Source organism: Rissa tridactyla, chromosome 1 (genome assembly GCF_028500815.1).
Source record: "Rissa tridactyla isolate bRisTri1 chromosome 1, bRisTri1.patW.cur.20221130, whole genome shotgun sequence".
Lineage (NCBI taxonomy): Eukaryota > Metazoa > Chordata > Aves > Charadriiformes > Laridae > Rissa > Rissa tridactyla.
In genome coordinates, this window is record NC_071466.1 from 29,681,545 (window position 1) to 29,702,353 (window position 20,809).

At 40.5% G+C, this 20,809-nt stretch overlaps 1 long non-coding RNA gene across 3 annotated transcripts; it reads left to right on the top strand.

The window, feature by feature from the left end:
- The first annotated feature begins 67 nt into the window (after window positions 1-67).
- On the top strand, window positions 68-9,008 carry LOC128915832 (uncharacterized). Of its 3 annotated transcripts, XR_008468767.1 has the most exons (4): window positions 68-399; window positions 2,615-2,730; window positions 3,925-3,976; window positions 8,926-9,008. It is a non-coding gene; the product is annotated as an uncharacterized LOC128915832 (long non-coding RNA). The 3 variants fall into 3 exon arrangements; XR_008468765.1 differs by lacking the exon at window positions 8,926-9,008 and having other exon boundaries at window positions 68-455; window positions 3,925-4,339; XR_008468764.1 differs by lacking the exon at window positions 8,926-9,008 and having other exon boundaries at window positions 3,925-4,339.
- Window positions 9,009-20,809: the final 11,801 nt, after the last annotated feature.

Below are 20,809 nucleotides of genomic sequence, written 5' to 3' on the forward strand. Positions count from 1 at the left end.
GGGGGGGGCGGGGGGGGGCGGGGGGGGGGCGGGGGGGGGGCGAGCCCCTAAGCCCCGCCCCCTCGCGGGCGGCCTGCGGGCCCCGCTGGCGGCGGGAGCAGCCGTTGGTCGCTGAGGCGACTGAGGCGGCGAGAAGGCCCTGATCCAAGACCGGGAATTCCGTAGGGTTTAGCTGTAATGAAGTGCCTCGACACCTCTGCAGGCCAAAGGTTTAACGCCGTTGTGAAGATCTGAATAGGTTTCCTCCTGTCTCAGGGGTGCCATAACGGACAGTTGAAGGTTTTTGGTGTGTGACTCCCGGGCAGCAGCACATTGTGCGTGGAAACTGGTGTCTCTGAGCAGAGAGGAAAGGTTGGGTGGTGTCACGTCAATTCAAGGATAGAGGATTAGTTGGGAAAGGTAGGGCGGACACGTGGATGGGGAAACTTTGCTTAGTATAAGCTCAGTGCCTTAAAGTAAGTTTTAATCAATCATAATGCTCTGTATTTTCATCATTCCCATTTGGGGTATACAGGAATTGTTCTAAAGATGATACTGTGAACATTTAAGCTTCTTTTCTGTGTAACAGATTATTGTGAGTGTTTTAGCAGCTGCTTCTGGGTAACTTGCTTGAGCTGTAAGGTGATTCATCAGATAATTATGCAAAAAACCCATCAGTTTGAAGTGATAAAAGCTAATTTTAAAATTGCATTAAAGGCGTACTGTTTGAAAAGTGCAAAAATGCCTGGTTTTGGGGGTTGGTTGGTTTTTTTCTGGAATGTTCACTTTTCTGTAAAATCAGACAAAAAAGATAAAGAAGAACTGCAGAGCAGATTTGGCATATATATGTCCATGTACATATTGTAAATTTCTTTTAATTACATGGTCAACAACAAAGGGATTGGAGGCAGTTTGAGAAGAAATTTACTGTGATCTCTCCTTCCAGAGAGGTTAGATAATGTCTGTATTGCTTTTGGCGGATATTTGTCTAACAGTGATCAGATCTGTCTGCAAGCAAAGTTAAATAATGTGTTGTTACAGATTAACAAATATCAGGATTACTTGATAAAATATCTTTGTGATAAAGGATTGAAACATCAACATGTTAGGAAAAAGTTTAAAGTGGGATTTGTGTTCCTAAAAGAAAAAGAATTGGGAAAAAATATTTTAAATTTACCTACCCTCAGCATGGATAGGAGAGGACGTGGCTAAAATAAATTACTGCTGGGTTCAAATGAGATGCCTGCAGTGCTGTGTTGGATTGCTGCTATGGGCATCCTGGCAGGAGGGTTCCTGGTTGGGATGCGCTCCCAGTATCCATATTCTTAAGTATTTCCAAGTTCTTCCAGGCACATCCGCACTATACCTTGCACATACTGTCCCTGGGCACAGCAGTTACCCTACATGTTGTCTGTTACTGCCAGGCCTTTCTAGCACTTCTGGCTGAGTCACAATTTATTTGTCCATAGCAATGAGCCAAGTGTGATACACTGTGATTCAGCAGCCAGTCCTACATGAAAGACCACACCTAATACTACCCTTTAATGCCTTTGTTCCTGAACACCAGAGAGAGATGAGATGACCAGGTTCTTATACTGGTTCAGAAACAGGTGTCAGTTCTTCCTGGACTTGTCCAGGCACATAAATACATGCATGGTATAGCAGTTCTGCAACTGCATTTGATCCAACTTTGAAGCTAGCCCACCTTTGAGCAGTCAGTTGGACTACTTTTCAACCTAATTTTTTCTATAGTTCTGTGCTGTATGCCATCTGCTTCACATTACCCAGTAACTATAGAAGTTATCAGAACATTCATAATTGTCATTATGAAAGGCATTTTTGGTCACTTTTTTCTGTGAACTGAAGGACTGTGAGAGTGCTACATTGTTAGCTAGGCTTTGTTTCAAAAGGATTACTTACTTTATTTTTTATTTCTGCCTAAGTCTGTAACATTCTGTATTTTAATACAGTTAGAGTTGAACATGGCAAAATGCAGACATAAATTTAGTCTCATTTCATCTCAGCTTAATCTGATGCCTAGAGCAATGTTGTGGAGCGTTGGCCCACCACCAGAGTGGCAATGTGCTGAAAGTTCCTGTGTTTTTAAACTCTGTTATATTTTATTTGGGATAATCAGGCAGCCTCTTTCTGCCCAGTAACATCATCATCCCCTTTGAGGGACCCACACACTAACATGTTCTTGTTGCCACGGTCTAGCTTGGTGACCACAATGCCAACCCTTAGTTGACTGCATATTGTGTCACTGCTCAGTGCCCATCTGAGCAAGCCTTCGCTTGGCTCATGTGGTGCTGCCTTTGAGAGCTGCTCTGTGCCAATGTGCTGAATGCCATAAAGTCCCATAGGGATTCGCAGTGGAGAAATGGCAACCAGAGTAGCTGCAGGAGAGCTACACATTTCATAAGACCTCCTATCCAAGGGCTTAGTTAATATAGATAACTGTCCTTTCCATTTTCCTGACCATTTTCGTAAAACAATTATCAATAGGTGAAAAAGATTCTTGCTTTGCTCTCAACTATTCATTATAGAAAATTAAAGATTGACACTTGAGCTGTATTCTTAGCTGGTACCACCAGGACGTGAGTTTTGAGTACCTTTTTTCCCCATTTCATTTCAGACTGGAATGAGGAGATCCGGCCTCTCAAGAGTGTTGTAATGCATAGTCATGATCTGCCTGAAGACTCCCAAAAATACCTTGTATCCAAGGCAGAAATGTCTTTTCAGTCCTAGACAGTAAGTAACCTGTGCTATGCTTGGCCTTCTGGAGGGCCTACAACCTTCCTCCAGAGCTGCCTCCAAGTTAGGTTATATCTGAGCTGGAGAGTCTGGCCATAATCTACCTATTTGTGTGTGGGTTTTACCTTGCCTAACGAAATACTGTGGTGGGTGAGAAACAGCATATTCCTGTTACTTCTGTGTGAACCTTTGTTTACAAAGGCATCTCAGTGTCGGATTTGGAAACGTGCTTTCTTCTCAAAAGAGGAACTACATGTCTTAGGATCACAGATGGTTTGCATGTTCTCTAAATGTATACTCTTTTTATGCCCGCTTTGTCCCCTTACCGGAAACAAATAAATATGTATTCCTTATTGTACACAGATGGAATAAATGATGAACATATGGCCAATTTTTACACAATGATTATAATGGTAAAGAGTATTGTAATTATGGTGTTTTGAACGCTTGCTGTTGTCTTTTCTAAGTCTATTATGGTCATTCTACCTTCTTCTTGACTTGGCATATATTAGTCATACGTATTTTACTGAAAATTAGTCTTTTCACTGCAGATAGTTTGTCATTGGAACTAACTAGCTAAAAATTGGGTCTATGACAATAATAATACACCCAAGATGATTAAAGCTAGAGTTATAAAGCATCTGTGTAAATAAAAACTATTCATTCCTTCAAAATTCTATTAAAAATATGTAGCAAGAATCCCTTGGGAGATTTTATTCATGTTCTTATGCTCCTAGAAAGATTGCAGGATTTGTGATGATGGTTTTGGGATAGGGAAGATCGGTGATGGAGTTACAAATCTTGCAATACATTTCTGGCTTTTGTTATACTTGCTCAGAATAGGAGGCTTTAAATTTAGAGGGTTTTTTTGTTTTTTCTGAGTTCAGTGGTTAACTGGAGCACTGGACATGCTTTCCTGGTCATTTAGCCATTTGTCGTGCTGGGTGAACATCCTCACCACTCTCTTCCATTCTGAAGAATTCTGAGCATCATTTGAAATATGAACTCCTGTATAGTCTTTTCCCACTTAAACGACCGCAGTGCACTTCATTATGAAGCCTGCCCTCCCCAATTATTCATACTTTTGGAAATTTTAGACTCAGATTTCCTACAGAAAGTCATACGTACTTGATTTCAGTTAGCTTAATCCAATTAATCCAATTGTCTTTGTGTTCTCTCTGTGCTCTCTAGAATGTGGAAAAGCCTGAAGATTTTGAACCCAGGTTTTGGAACAAGGCTGGAGGTACAGAACTGAACTGGGAACCTACTGACTTTTCCAGTGAGAAAACTGGAAAATCAGTCCTCAGAGTTGGTAGTCCATCTGTACTGACTTACAATTTGTTCCATCTGTCTTTCTAATTTGTTCATCTTCTCATTTTCTTCTTTGTGCAGCGTGTGTAATTTAAAAAGCTATCTTTTAAAACTCCTTGGTTACCATTCCTCCTACACATGCAGAACATTTGAAGATAGATGCTGTCCAAAAAATTATGCTATGAGCCATCTTGCAGTTTACTGACTAAATTTAATTGAAAGTTCTTGCTACCAAACAATGAGTGTGCTTTCTCCTTCAGAACAGGGAATGCTGACAATAAATAATTAAAGCCATTTCCCCCCACCTCTTCTGTGCTTTAATTGAGCTATTTTTTCATACATGTGTTTTTGTATTCCTTTTCTCAGGAACCTGTCAGCTGAGAACAGCCCCAATACAGTATTTCAGGCTGTGTCACTTTAAACGCATGGATATTGTGGGCCCAGATTTGCCTCTAGCTTTGCTTTACTGTATTTGCACTATGAAGGGAAAGCCTTGGGGAAAACAGGCATTCTACATTGCCTTTTCCACAAGCCCTTTTAGCATTAACTTTTCTGTACTATCATGTCTGCAAGATCCCACCATTTTCTATACTACTCTTAGCACTAACAAGGTGTAAGTTCAAATTAGTGAGATAAATGCAGGACAATGGGTGAATTTAAAGAGCAGGCTTTCTAGAATTTTCATGTGTGGCACCTTCAACTTCTGAAAAGTCAGGGTAGGATTCTCCTTCAGATTCAGACTCTGTGAGTTTGAGTTTAAGTTGACCTTTATTTATGTTGAATTTCACCTGCCATTTTACTGCTTAGTCACTTTCAGACGTGAGTTGATCTTTACTACTCCGAACAGTTTGATGTTGTAGAATTTTGCCACCTTGTTGTTCATGCACTTACCCAGATGGTTTCTTAATGTTTTGAACAGCCCAAGTCCATTACAGGTTCCTGTGGAGCCTTGCCGCTTCCCTATGGAAACAGGCTATTTATTCCTTCCATTTGATTCTTATTTACTCTTAAAACCCCATGTTAAAGCAGTCTCTAAATCCAGCCTTGAGTTCTCTGGGGTCCTCTGTAGATGGGCCCCAGCAAATGCAACTTCTACAGTCTTGTCAGTTGCTCCCAGGCTGTAGTCATCCAACTTGAGAGTTGTTGTCTGTCCATAACTTAGTCTCCCAAGCTCCTTTTCTTGATAGCAGCATGCCCCTTTCAGACCTCAGTAAGAAACATGATTTTCTTCTGTTTGTGTCAAGAACCTTATCTGCTGTAGCAGATGAACAGATTAGGCTCTGCATACCCCATGCTTCTATAGGCCAATTTGCTTTATTACATTAAGGGCTCTGCAGTGGACATCTGTCGCTTACATGGATCTCCACTTGACTTTCGATCAATCTGTAAAGATAATACAGTTTTGTTGATCAATGAGTTTGAGTTCTCATATTTAAACTGATTTCCATTTAAGGTTCATCCTTTCCTCATCCCATTCAGTTGTAGTGTGATACGACTTTTCTGCTTTGGGTCAGCAAAATTGGTTTTGTTCTGTAATACTGACAGTTTCCTTTCTTACCTACCTGTTGTTCTGACTGGGCAAAACGCTAAGCAGCCTGGTGTGCCCCCATAGCTGGTCTTGCTTGGGACAGGAGGTTGGACTCTTCAGGTCTTGAAGTATCTGATGAGCAAATGGGTTTTGCATAAAAGATTAACAGCGGCTGCTGTGAAGCCTGCTATGCCTCTTGGTCTTCTGGCTTATAAACCACATAGGTTACAAGGAACAGTTGTCTATAATAAGATCAGTCAAAGACTAACTCTGAATCTGTGATACCTATTAGATTTAAAATACAAACCAGAAATGGATGGGACTGTGGGGTTTTTTTTAAGTTTTAAACATTTCTATGTAGGTGAGAAATCAGTATTATTGTTAATCTACCAAAACTGGATTATTCTTTAACAGTTAACAAATCTTCATTCATAATATCTATCTGTCTATAAACAGATTTGCATGAGTGTGTTCGATGCATTCATGGGAACAGAGTACCAGAGTTCTGTAACCATAGTGGTACACTCGTCTCTATAAAAATTGCAAAGCTGTTTTTCATTTTCCTGTGCTGTTTCAAAATTAAACGGCACACAGGCATATGAATCTGAGTCAGATTTATATGTTCAGGCTGAGACAGTGATTCAAGTATGGTCCCTCTCATTTGAGTGCAGATGAAAAAAGAAATGACAGCATGCTACAAGTAGGAAGCTCTTTGTTCAAGTCAGACAGACTGTGGGCATGTCAATGAAACTTAGGGCAAAGAGCCATGAACTCCTGAATTCTAACTCAGTTATGTCATTGACTTTCTGTGTGGGCAGTTATAAATCCCTGTGGCTAACATTTCCTACCCTGGGTGTGTACATCCGTATTTAGGACTTAAATGATTTGCAGACATGATGAAGACCCACAGCTTCTGTTTATTTTTAAGGTCATACACACCTTGTGAAGTACAGCCACCATTCTTTTGTAGGCAGATATTTTTCATGTGACTGTTTAAATAGAATTTTACAGTTGGCAAATAGAGATGAACAACATTCTTATTCAATTTTATGGTCAATTTGTTGTCTGAACATTTAATTTTCCTTCGTGAAAACACATACAGAAAGTTACAGAGAAAACCCTTCATTTATTTTCAGGCAGTAGAGGTCAAGAAAACATGAAATACTATGGAGTAAATCTTCTGAAGTGGCTTGGGGTAGAATTCAGTACATAATTAATACACATAAAGTAACTATAAGCGAGCTGGGAGCATAGGTGTTCATTATACTCAGTAAAGCCTAGAAATCAATTCAGCAAACTCTAAATCAGGATAAGCTTCTTCTCTATCTTGGATAAGCTTCAGCTGTTTAAAGGTAAGTATCTAGTTCCTTTTGTGATGCCCTTGGGGTATCTTCGACATTGGCAAATATGACACACAACCTGAGGGAGATCTGTATTCTTCAGCTGGAGAGGTTACCTAACGGAGTCTTTAGTTAGCCTCTGGCTGGTCAACCAGGTCACTCTCTTGGACTTCTTGTCTGCACTGATGATCTCCTCTGACTATGGGAGCATTAACACATGTAGACATCTAAAATTAGGTGCCTCCATCTCAAAATGAGTCTGCAAGAGCTGTCATGCATCAGTATTGGAATACTAGGCCAGAGACACCTTAAAAAAAGCCTTAATTTTCAGAATGTTCTGACTTACGCTCAGTGATTTAGGCATCTTTGTTGGGTTTCTGGTTGGATGGCTAAAGAAATTGATTTATCATTGCAAACTATTTATGATATATAAGCTACTCAGTTTCAACAACATGTGTTATTTCGAATTTTCTCTTCTGATGGCAGTTGCAGTGAGGCTACCTAAAGCTAGACTACCTTGCCTACATTGCAAGGTTCATCCTTAAGAGGGTTAAGAGGGCATTCGTGATGCAGATATATGGGACACCTGGAGACAACCTTTGTTCCACAGACCATTTCAACCCTTCAACATCTCCATCTTGCTCTAACCTGAATTTATTTGCACCTCTAACACTTCACTTCCCAGTCCTATATAGAAGACTGCCTAACTCCAAACCAGCATCTCACGGGCCCACAGGAGGAGCAGGGTGGGTAACCTGGCCTAGAATGTCTAATTGCTATCCCTTATTCATTGCTTCCCCCTTGCTTGAACTTGACAGCTCCTACTGGGCACAGCACAAACTGGTCAATAGGAGATGAAGTGGGTGAAGACTTGCTGGGATTTCTGTACACAGAAATGTGGAAATTAGAGGCTGAATTTAGGAGCTAACATCCTCCTCAGGATAGCAAATAAAGCAAGAAGATTTAATAGCAGACCAAATGTAAATCTGAAATATCATGGGCCACAGAGTGTAAACCAGAGGCTGAGGTTACTAGGAGTGATTTTTGGATGCAGTTTTTCTGTTTCTTTGAGAAATGGCAAGAGAAGGAAGTGAGAACTGGGGAGATGGAGAATGGTCAGAGTAGATCAGCTCCTTGATGATCTGGAGGCAGGCAGTCAGGGTTAGCTAGGGCCAGAGGAGGCTATGCAGTCCAGGTTATACTTTACACAGAAAGGTCGCTCTGGCTGGCCTTTTTCCAGCCTTATGCTTACATAAGAAACTGTTATGAGAATGCCAAAGCATGCTTTTAATAACTGATGTTGTTGCAGGATTCTGGCATGATGCTAGGTCAATCACTTGCTTGTGTTTGGAGTTAGGATAGCTGTCATTCTCTTTCCAAAAGCTGGGGAAACTGTGGTTGGAGGAGTTTGGCACTTAGGGCACTTCAAGGAGAACTTAGAGTGATATAGATGCAACTGAAAATTTGAGTCTATGATGCCAAGCTTATGTAATGGACTGTAGCACGCTAGCATTTGAAGGGAGGATTACCTTTAAGCCATCTCTTACGTTTTAAGTATTTTAGGGGAGAAAATTTGTCCAGTACCAGTTGGTACAGCATGACGGATCATAGCAGTGAGGTTGCCATGGCAAACCATGCTGGAACAATAAAATGGGGCCCTCTAATTAAGGCAATTATGTCTGAATGCAAGAATCTCAACATAACAAAATTTAGGACAGCCTCAAGAATTCCTAAAAATGTTTGTCAAATTATTCATTATTTGGCAAAAAACATATACATACTTCCATTATGAACAAAGTTAATATGGATATTGAGTTAATTGATCTATAATAATGATAGAAAAGGATGTTTTCTGCTCCTTCAAAGATTAAAAAATATATCTTCTATTGAGATGCTTCTGTAATAAATAAGCAAAGAAATGTACTATTTCTACATAATTAATTTTTGGATGAGCTACTTTGCCTAAGTTTTCCAGACTTCATAAGCAACAGATTTTTTGGTCTTCTTTTGCAGTACTCAGTCTGGAAGACATATCTGTATACGTGCATTTCAAACATACAGATGCTATGAAAGCGTGGCACATTTGTGACGCTTTGGAAGAGGTATCTCCATTTTACTTTTTTATTATTTTTTATTCCAATAATGATAGCCTGTTATGTTATGTTCTGTCTGTCTACTTTGGTCTTATTCCCTTTTGCTTAGTTCATGGTAAATCAGAACAACATCATTTACATTAATGTAGGTACATAATGTGACTAAGAGAATCAACTGTATGAGTGCTTTCATTAGCACTTTTGTGGTAGAGACTGTAAGATATATATGGAGGAGCATAGCAGAGTAACTATAGCTATCCTGTTAAGACTGTCCATATATCATTTACCCTGTGTAAGGAATTTGAAAGAGACAGCCCTCATTCCCATCACTTTGAGTCTTTCTTTGGCCTTCTGGATGAAGACAGATAAATTTAATGTTATGTCTTGCATATTTTCTGTAGTCTTCATATGGTAGCCTCCCATATTTCATTGGAAAATCATTGCAGCAATCTTTTCAGAGCTCTGGGTTTAATTTTCACTGTGAGACAAAAATAACAGGAGACCTAAGATCCTTAATCTTTGAAGTCTGAAGTGTATCATGGAGGTGTTAAGTTTTCACTGAATGTAATAGGGGTTCATAAGTCTTTGCAGCAATCAGGTATTCTTAGGTTATAAAAAAAATGCAATGTACTTATCCCTAACCTGACTTATTTGTTTTTCTGAATCCAATGATAGATATCTCTTGGGCAAAAGGTAAGTTAACAAAAAAAAAGATAAGTCAAACAAACTATGCAGATAGCTAAGAGACTAATAATGGTATTTACTTAATACAGAGCTCCCAACAGGAATGAGCATTCATGAGACTCCCAAGTCTCATGAACACCTCATCAATCAGATGGATGTTGGTGTAAGAGGAACATAGTACTGTTGTTGGCTTGTAATTAATTTTCATTTGTTTAATAAAATAGCTAGTCCTTGGCTGATTATATGGCTTTGCTGGAACTTCTACATTTTACAGCTTTCAATTAAATTATGTATGAATCCAAGTTAGCATGTTATCCTGCCTGCAATGACTGTTTCACTCAACCCACTAGAGGTCAGGGCTGTACTGCTAAGGTAGATGGTTAAAAATCAGCTAGGAAGAAATCTCTTAAGATGTTGCCAGAAGTGAAAATTTTGTCAGAGGCTTCTAAATTTTAGAGATTTAAAAGATGTGATATAAACTATTAAGTTAATATTAAAATAATCCATTGTATTTAATACTGGTGAAGTAGGCTCATTTGGCAGATCCATGGTTATTATAAAACTATATAACCTGATGAAGCAATGACAAAAAAAGCCACAAACCCTAATACGTTTTTTAATCCATATATCTCTAAAATTGTATTTAATTGCTATTTAAACTTTATTTCCACCTTTTTGATTGCATTTTATACACTGGTTATTTAAGCGTCTACTTAAAGAAGATCAGGGACAGATATAAGGGACATTTCTTAGTTCTGTAGAACAAGGGTTAATTCCAGTCACGTAATCTTCTCAGCTGCATTTTGAAGGAATGGGTTACAATAGTAATGGTTTGTAATCTAAAGGATGGGCAAGGTCTTTGATATAACATTTCATAGCTTGACACCCAGTCCAGGGACTTTTGCTCTTTACTTGCCAGTTATAAGAACTTATTTCATCTTGCTATGGATGAATAAAACATAATACACGGTCAGTACTTTGTTAACATTCTTTTATTCTGCTCTTTAATAGTGTCCTTTTTGTAAAATTCATGCATGCTAAAGTAAAAGGGAGCTATAAGGCTCATGGTAAATCTATACAAATGGTTAATTACTCTGACCACATAACTGTGAGGGAGCATCAATATATATCAAAGCCGAGGGAAGGCAGCCAGGGGAGCTTGGTAGTGCTTCTGGTGTGAGAAAGGAGTCGTTCTTTTTCCTGCTATATTGACTATAAGCCTAAGATAGCTAGCTCCACCTTGTGACAAGAAAAGGAAACCTGAACAGATGAGAAATTAGTATTCATCCTGAGACTAGTAGTGACACTCATTCCTTTGGCATTGCTTGCTATGAAATCAGCATCTAAAACATTTAAAACATCTCTCTCAAGTCTCAAGACTTCAGATGCAGAAGATTAGTTTGTCACATTGCTGTCTGCCTGTATGATGGATGTGTGCCTGCAAGTGGGGGTGACTGACAGCAGCACCAGTTCCTTGTTGTGCATGTAACATCACAGGAGGGATGTACCCCTGCATTTGGAGTAGGTGCGATCTATGGATGTGCGCTGGGAGTGCCGCGGGGAAGGGCTGATAATGCAGAGGGCCATATAGTGGGATCATGCTTCTGGATTTGCTGGGCCATGCAGTGGGATCGTGCTCCTGGCTTTGCTGCCATTCTACCAGCCCAGTAGCCATTTTGGCTGATCAGTAGTCAGGAAATCCCACATCAAGGTGACATGTGATATCTGACATGTGGGGCTCTGGAGTAGTGAAGCTGCCAAAAAACAAACTGAAGGGACCATGGCAGAGCCAGAAGATAAATGTTAAACTGAGTGTGAGAGGTTTGACAGGTCTGCTGGTACTTGTTTTTAATATTTTTCATAGGGTGAAACATCCCTCCTTCCCTAAGTTTTCGAAAAAGTCAATGATTTAAGATTTCACATACATAGTTGTGTATTTATTCAGAAAAACTAAGATTCTTTCCACGATATTTGGCTTAATTATTCTTTTAGAAATGTCACATTTATAGAACTTGATTAAATTTGAACAATGGAAATTGTTATCATGTTTCTGAGCAGCTCTGATAACAATATTTGTGTGAGAATGTAATGTAATGGATTTGCACATTTGGCAATAATCTGCAGCAAAAGAAAACCTTTTGGCTGTGTTGGGATTTGTTAGCCTTCCATTTTCACCTTGTCTTAGTGAACTGAAGTTGGGAAAAGCAAGGTGGACACTTCTAAATTCTTCACAGAACTGTAAGATGGTGCAGAACAAACGTAGCTATCTTTGTCAGCATGAAGGGTGCTATATATTGTGACAAGAAAAGGCAGAGGGTCTTTTCTGTAACGTGTTCATGAGGAGCACTCTAAAATGAATTCTATGGGATTAAGTATATAGTTTGATATGCTGTATGTGGAGCTTGTTCACTACAAGTTCCCACAAAGGAGAAACAGCTGCATGATACAGCATTGTCTGTGAAATACAGTTTGCCCTTCCAGTAGACAAGGAAGATGAATAAATCAGTGAGGTGATTTGTCAGAGAGTCACTGACCGATTGATTATTTGGTATCATAGAGTTTATTCAACTTTTGCTATAGCATACTGGCAGTCCAGGATCATCTCTTTTGATTTTTGCCAGGCCTGTCTGGCCTGCCTGGTGTCTCAGTATGACCAAATTGCCACTCTGAAACCTCAGTTGCTTTAAGCCTTTTGACTCTCACATACTACTTTTCTCATGATACTGTCTTTCAGAACACCTAATTTGAGTTACTTGTTCATTGCATCTTTATCCTACTACTTATGCCAAAATAAATGCCAAAGTAAATATCAAGTGTTGCTGCTGCATAGTAGTCATGTGTAGATGATGTAGCAGATAGCCTTAGCAACCTCATACACCTTCTTGCATGTCAGAAGCTTTCTGAAACTAATTTGGTTACCCCGTATTTGGCAAGAGTTGGGGTAGTGAGGCTCTAAAGAAGGAAGAATGACAATCTTTTTCTCCGTTGAGATAGGCTGATGGATTGTGATGATCTCAGGCTGGATATCCAGGGCCAGTTCTCCATGGAGAGTTTCAAAGGTGGCCCTCTGTATGGGGAAGTTCTTCATCCATTGCTCGTCATCCCACTCATAGCACAATGTAATCTTGCCAATGGGTCTTTCAGGTCTTAGACCTCCCTTCTCCTAAGAGGTAACGTGTAGCAGACTTGGACCCTCCTTGATGCTATTGACCTTGGCAGATGTGCTGGTTTTGGCTGGGGTAGGGTTAATTTTCTTCATAGTAGCTAGTAAGGGGCTATGTTTTGGATTTCTGCTGCAAACAGTGTTGATAATTCAGGGATGTTTTAGTTATTGCTGAGTAGTGCTTACAGAGAGTCAAGGCCTTTTTTGCTCCTCATCCCACTCCGCCAGCAAGTAGGCTGGGGGTGCACAAAAAGCTGGGAGGAGACACAGGCAGGACAACTGACCTCAGCTGATGAAAGGGATATTCCATACCATATGCCGTCATGTTCAGCATATAAACTTCGGGGAAAGCTGGCCAGGGGGACACTGCTCAGGGACTGGCTGGGCATTGGTCAATTGGTGGTGAGCAATTGGTTTTCATTTGCATTGCTTGTTTTTCTTGGGTTTTATCTCTGTCTCTTTTTTTTTTTTTTCCTTTCAATTACAATTTATTATTATTATTTATTGTTATAATATTATTATTATTTTAATTAAACTGTTCTTATCTCAACCCACGAGTTTTCTCACTTTTACACTTCCAATTCTCTTTCCCCCCATCCTGCTGGGGAGGGAGTGAGTGAGTGAGCAGCTGTGGGGTGTTTAGTTGCCGGCTGGGGTTAAACCATGAGAGCAGGGAAGTCTGGGCCTCAATAACAATTTTATTTTGTGTATTGCTGAGTCCCAGAACCAGACATGGGATGAGTGCATTGTGGAGCCTCTGCTGGCTAACAGTTTTGCTAGCCCCAGCCAAGAAGACAAGCCGACAAAGCATGGAAGGCTGTCTGATATGGATACAAGTAACAAAAACTCAAAGCAGTAGGAGGTTTGGGAATATAAGCGTCCAGAGACAGCATGGTAAGACACAGTGAGCTCAATGTGAGATCATCTCTGAGTCTGAAGTTATCCACTGTTTGGGGCAGATGAGGGTGTGTGCGACCTTCTGGAGAGGTGTGTATGTAACTTCAAAGCTCAAAGGTAAATTCTGTGCCTGGGTCTCTGCCACCTAACTGGCATCCGGCACAAGGTTTGTCTATTTTAGAAGGTGGTGAGTTTACTAGCCTGGATGCACACCATGCTATGCCAGCTTGCCAGAGGGTCAGAACAAGTGCTTTGGCATGTTCATTTTACTAGAGGAAACATACTGTCATGCCCAAATTAGGCAGAGCTAAGCACCTACAGATGTTTCATGAATGCCAACATGCTGTTTGGGAAATCATATATGCCACATTGTTGAAACTGTTGAAAACAGCAATAGTTTAGCTATTGCTAACTAACAGCAAACTAACACAACAGTGTTAGTCATAACTTTTCCCACCTTTCTCCGTAGCAGAATCACTGCCCAGAAATTCCTTTGAAGGTCGAGCCCTTGTAACAAAACTGAGGGGGCACCAGTCCTTTCTCTCAAAAGACAATCTGTGAAAAGGCATTTTATCTGTCTTTCCTCTGGAGTTTTTCCTCACTTCCATGTTCTTTTCTTTTATCTAGTTTGAAGAACGTGTTCTTATCCATGATGAATGACCCAATTTAAATGGAGCTATCGAAACTAGTTCAAATATCCTTCATTCTTCCCTCACGCTGTCTTATACTACAAAGATGCATTTTTCTGAATATCCTAAAGCTGTGGGGAGGGGATTCCTTGAGAAAGCAGGAACAATATCTTTAATCACTCAAGCAAAGAGTGGACTTAAATGCCCATCATCTGCATCTTTGGTAATCACAGTAAACATTGTACAACCACTAGCGTCAGAAAGACGGACACTTCATTCTCCTTTACAGAGAGATTGATATACTGCGTATGCTCTGAACATGCCTCTGGAATTGAGGTCTTAAGGTAACAAGCTTGGGACTGGATGAACACCTAATCTGGTTTATGCATGAAACAGGTGCTGAGCTTCTCAGAGCTATCAGGAGTACATTTCTTCTGAGAATTCCCAGGTGCAGCATTCTAGGCATCAGGTGAACTCTGGTATCAGAAACTTGGCCAGCTGCACAGTTTATGTCCCTCTGGATTGAACACATACCAAATGGTGATGTTGCTGGGCCACACTTGGAATTAACACACCTAACGTGGCAGTTGGGACTCATCTACAGTGAGACTCAGGCACTTAAGGGAAATCTGGATTAAGTTATTTAATACTAATTTTAACTGTAATAAAATTAATAACTGACCAATGAAATATCTGAAAGCAAGGCCTTTTGGTTTTTTTCTCAAGGCCAGAAAGAATGCCATTACATTATACTTCTCTTTGCATGCCTCAAAATTTTAAAATTTTCAATATGCGTCTGGTTTAAGGCAATTTAAAATGCTATTCAGTATAAATAAAATTATTTTTATGAAGAAGTAGTTCTGAAAAGAAGTCAGATTAAATATTGCTAAACTGACATAGCATGGAAAAAATCACCTGTTGAGAAGGCCAAGTATCCTTATGATGTAACTTTATCTTATATATCAGGTCATAATTTTGTTTGAGAATATATATTTCTTTCCAGCTATTGGCAGCCTCTGCTTTTCAGCTTTATTGGGCCTCAAGTGTGTCTGTTAAGAAGAACATTGACTCAAAGCCATTTTCTTTTTGTTGCTTTCTAGATAGAATAGAGTCACTGCACCTTCTTTTTGTGTAGAGAATCCAGGCAGCTTTCCCATGGGAGTTTACTTCCTTTTCATTTTGGCTTTTTATTTTCTTTCTTTCATGTATTATTATTGTTATACAGTATGCTATAAATGATAAATAAATCCAAAACTTTGAACTGATACTGAAATCAAGAGTATTTGGCCCTTTCTTACATGAACAGAGCCAATTTGTTCCATATGGTAATGAAAAGTTGGTTTGTAATTTCTGTTTATGTGTTAAAATAAATGTTTTATCAATACTAACACCTACTCCTCATGATTCTAAGGACTTTTTCCTACGGCATACATTTCAGTCCTGGAAGCGTGTGTATACACACACTCATGTCCAGGATCATGTCCACACACCTGAGCTTCTGTGTCTCAATAGAAGTTTCCACATTCACACGAGGTGCCTTAGATGCTGATACAGTAGAGAGAGATCAATACAGGGAACAAGGTGGGATTTAGTTGTCTGAATTCAGCCCAACAGTCTTCTAAGATTATTCAGCTGATCACTTGTAGGTGCCCCTTTTGAGATAAACTGATAACTCTATTAGCTTCTTTGGTTATATAGGCTGGAGGAAGATTTAGTGAGTTTAGTGTCTGTTTTGGTGGTAGGGGTACGTTCCTGGACTTCAGCTGCTGACCCACATTTTTCCTACAAGTCCTGTGACATAGCTGCTAGCTCTATGCAGATGTTTTGGATCGTCCATGACACTGGAAATTTCTCTTAAGGCCACTGAATCCCACCTTAAACCTGATAAGGGAACATCAAAATGTCATCATCAAAATCTGAAACTGATTCCAGCCTTTGTCCTTCACTGTCCTGCTAATCACCTTTCTGTTAATCTACCTCAGATTTTTGTGTCATGCCCAAAGTACTGGGCATTGGTTGGGCATTAATGTTTTACCCTTTATTTTATGTCGTGTAAATTATCCTCGTTTAAGTTCACTATACTACTGAGACAGTTAAACCTACTGATAAAGTTTTTAATTTAAATCAGAGATTGTGTAACTATGTTCTTTACAAAATGCCTTATGAATAGTAGAACTTAATTTTTCAAGTGTAACTCTGTGCTGTATTTCAGTTATTTGTGAAGTGATTCTTAATTGCAATTTTGGGATCCTTCTGATTTAGTGTCACTGGTGTCGTTGTTACTTACTTTAAATAAGGGTTTTACCACCAATGCAATTTATCTAATGATGTGGGTTATAAATACTGGATGTCCTTTCTCTTGACTCCATAACCTCATCTTTTAAGCAACTCCATCATTATTCTGATGTAGACATCAACTATCCAGTTCTGCAGATGCTATGAACAGCCTTAATTATAAAACCTCACTCTTCTTCTCAACAGAAAATATTCTGAATTGCTAGACAAAAAAATCAGTTTTTGAAGTCGGTCCAGCTGTAAGCTGGAGAATTCTCTGGCATTGCCTTTTGCGATTTCTGTCTGAAACTAATGTCTTCTACAGTAACTAAGTTTTATATCATTTCAGACAGCTACCTCTTTCAAATGCAGCTTTTACTACATAATATATGAAAAAGTATACAACATTTCATTACAGTAAATGAGTGAGAATGCATTTTAAGGAACAAATAGAAATACCTCAATTAGAGTTTATCCAGGTGTTAGGGGTGCCTTCCTGGACTTCAGAGACTTACAATGAGTGGTCAAAGTATGTGGGGCCTAGGTTTGTGTTTCTTCATAAAGAAGAGAAACCTTTAGATTCAGGTTTGATTTTAACCTTTTACTGAAGATGTGGTTCAGTACTGGTTGACTCATGTCAGATAACACTCAAATAATGTCTCAGTGCTGTATCACTCACAGTCCAAGATATTGTAGGAAGACTCCTGACAGGGCAAACAGGAAGACTGAAGGGACACTGCTCTTGTGGCTAAGTCACAAGAAATAAAGGTTTATTCAATAGCTGTGGGACTTTACATGCTATATACGCCTAATCTTCCAATGCTTTCCTGTCCTGCTGTGGTGTGTTGACCTTGTCTGGCTGGGAGGTGCCCACCAAGCCGCTCTATGACTCCCTCTCCATCAACCGGACAGGGGGAGAAAATATGGTGAAAAACTTTTAGGTTGGGATCAGAACAGGAAGATCACTTACCAATTAACCATCATGGGCAAAATGGACTCAACTTGGGGAAATTAATTTAATTTATTGCCAATTAAACAGAGCAGGATAATGAGAAATAAGAACAAATATAAAAACACCTTCCCCCCACCTCTCCCTCCTCTGCAGGCTCAACTTCATTGCTGACTTCTCTACCTCATCCCCCTGACCGGTGCAGGGGGACAGAGAATGGGGGTTGCAGTCAGTTCATTACACTTCGGCTCTGCCACTCCTTCCTCACCACACTCTTCCTCTGCTCCAGTGTGGGTTCCCTCCCATGCGATGCAGTTCTTCATGATCTTCTCCAATGTGGGTCCTTCACATGGGCTGCAGTTCTTCAAGAACTGCTGCAGCATAGGTCCTTTCCACAGGGTGCAGTCCTTCAGGAATGGAGTGCTCCAGCGTGGGTCCCCCATGGGGTCACAGGTCCCGACAAAAACCTGGTCCAGCGTGGGGCTTCTCTCCACAGGTCGCAGGTACTGCAAGGAGCCTGTACTGGTGTGGGCTCCAGCTTCCTTCAGGGCACATCCACCTGCTGTGGTGTGGGGTCCTCTACAGGCTGCAGGGTGGATATCTGTTCCACCATGGACCTGTATGGGCTGCAGGGGAACAATCTGTGTCACCATGGTCTTCACCACAGGCTACAGGGGCATCTCTGGTTCAGCACCTGGAGCACCTCCTCCCCCTCTTTGGTGTCTGCAGAGTTGTTTCTCTCACATTTTCTCACTCTTCTCTCCCAGCTGCTGCTGCGCAGCATTTTTTACCCTTTCTTAAATGTTATTGCAGAGGTGCTACCAACATTGTTGGTCGGCTCAACTTTGGCCAGTGGTGCATCCATCTTGGAGCTGGCTGGAACTGGCTCTGTCTGACATGGTGGCAGCTTCTGGAATCTTCTCACAGAAGCCACCCCTGCAGTCCCCTTGGTACCAAAACCTTGCCATACAAAACTAATACACCTACTTTGGACATGAATTGGATTTATCTGCAGGAACCTTCAGGACCTACAACTTGTTACTGAAATAGGAATGTTTCTCTTAGTAAATATTTGCAAGAAAAGAGTTAGTTTTATTAGTTATATGTATGACTGCAGCCCTGGAGAATCCTGTGTTTCTGTCATGGCTGTGCTATGTTTCTGGAAAAGTAATTTTCTGGTGGCCAATAAATATTCAATAAATGGCTGCCCAGTCTGAGATCTTAGGGTTACATTTGTAGAAGTGCTAAGGACTTGCAGCTGGATGGAAGTCAATGGGAGCTGTCCTATGAAGTGTCACGTAATGCTCAATACAGTCGGGAGACAAATACAATTTCAATTGCCATAAGTAACCATGAAAAATTACCCAGAAACATACAGTTTTGTCTTCAGAGCAGTGTTGAATAGCCTAAAATGAATAATGCATGACAGTGAACCCAGAGTACACAAAACATTAAACAGCTGGTCATTTGCACATTGGTGGTCTGTGTGCGGAGTGAGTAACATTGGATTTGATAGAAAATGAATGGTTACATGATCTGGTCATCAGAAATCATGTTGTAGTTGAGGTCATCTTCACTGCCACACTGACTGTGGGTTTTATCTCAAAGCATTGCTCCTGCAAGATGGCAACTCTGGCTAAGGAAAGTCTGCTCTCCAGATGTCAGCAAACCAGCCTCAAACAAGTGCCAGGTTTCACTTGTATATCCAATGCACTTTTAAGCACAGATGTTTTTCCACAGAAGTTTTTTGAAAAGTGTTACATGTTGTATTGTTTGGTGAATATTACATGGATTACATGGACAGACTTGCAATGTGGGCCCATGCTAACCTCATGAAGTTCAACCAGGTCAAGTCCAAGGTCCTGCACCTGGGTCTCGGCAATCCCAAGCACAAATACAGGTTGGGTGGAGAATGGCTTGAGAGCAGCTGTGAGAAGAACTTGAGGGTGTTTGTTGACGAGAAGCTCAACGTGAGCCGGCAATGTGCGCTTGCAGCCCAGAAAGGCAACCATATCCTAGGCGGCATCAAAAGATGAATAGCCAGCAGGTCGAGGGAGGTGATTCTGCCCCTCTACTCTGCTCTGGTGAGACCCCACCTGGAGTACTGCATCCAGCTTTGGAGTCCTCAGCACAAGAAAGACATGGACCTGTTGGAGCGGGTCCAGAGGAGGGCCAGGAAGATGATCAGAGGGCTGGAGCACCTATGCTATGAAGACCATCTGAGAGAGTTGGGGTTGTTCAGCCTGGAGAAGAGAAGATTCCAAGGAGACCTTGTTGCGACCTTCCAGTGTCTGAAGGGGGCCTACAAGAAAGCTGGAGAGGGACTTTTTACAAGGGCATGTAGAGATAGAACGAGGGGTGATGTCTTCAAACTGGAAGAAGGTAGATTTAGATTAGATATCATGAAGAAATTTTTCACTGTGGTTGTGGTGAGGCAGTGGAACAGGTTGCCCAGAGAATTTGTGGATGCCCCGTCCCTGGAAGTGTTCAAGACCAGGCTGAATGGGGCTTTGAACAGCCTGGTCTAGTGGGAGGTGTCCCTGCCCATGGCAGGGGGGTTGGAACTAGATGATCTTTAAGGTCCCTTCCAACCTAAACCATTCTGTGATTTTATGACTCTATTTTCACATTTCCTCACACTTTAATTTATTTGGTACTTTATTAATTTTATCAGTATTAATTATTACAGTCAGGAACAATTGCCCATGTGACTGCATGAGAAAAAGTTGTTCAGCTATCATTAATACTTCCTTCCTTATTTGGAGATCCTCATGATAATTTTTCCATGAGCTCCTTTGGATCAATGTCACATGTTGTTCCTCACATAGGTTGTTAGGCTAGTCCTGACATAGCTAGTCCTGTGTAAGAAAAATGTTGCATAGAGAGGACCTTTTTTTTATTAGCTTAAGGTATTTTATTTTTACAGCTGAGCGATACTGAAATGCCTGCACTGAAATACAAGGTAAAAGAAATATGATTACTGTAACTGGTTGATGGCACATAAATTCATAATTAATAGTATTGACCAGTTAAGCTTTCCTCTTAATTTCATTGCTTCAGACTTGTTCTGATTATCCAAAGAAAAAGCAGTTGAAAATGTACCCAGTAAGGAATAATTGTTTCATATTTCCAGTTGTTATTTTAGAAAAGAACCCATACTTTCCAATCAGTCACACTTTAAGAAAAAGAGCAACCTCTGTAAAGGTGG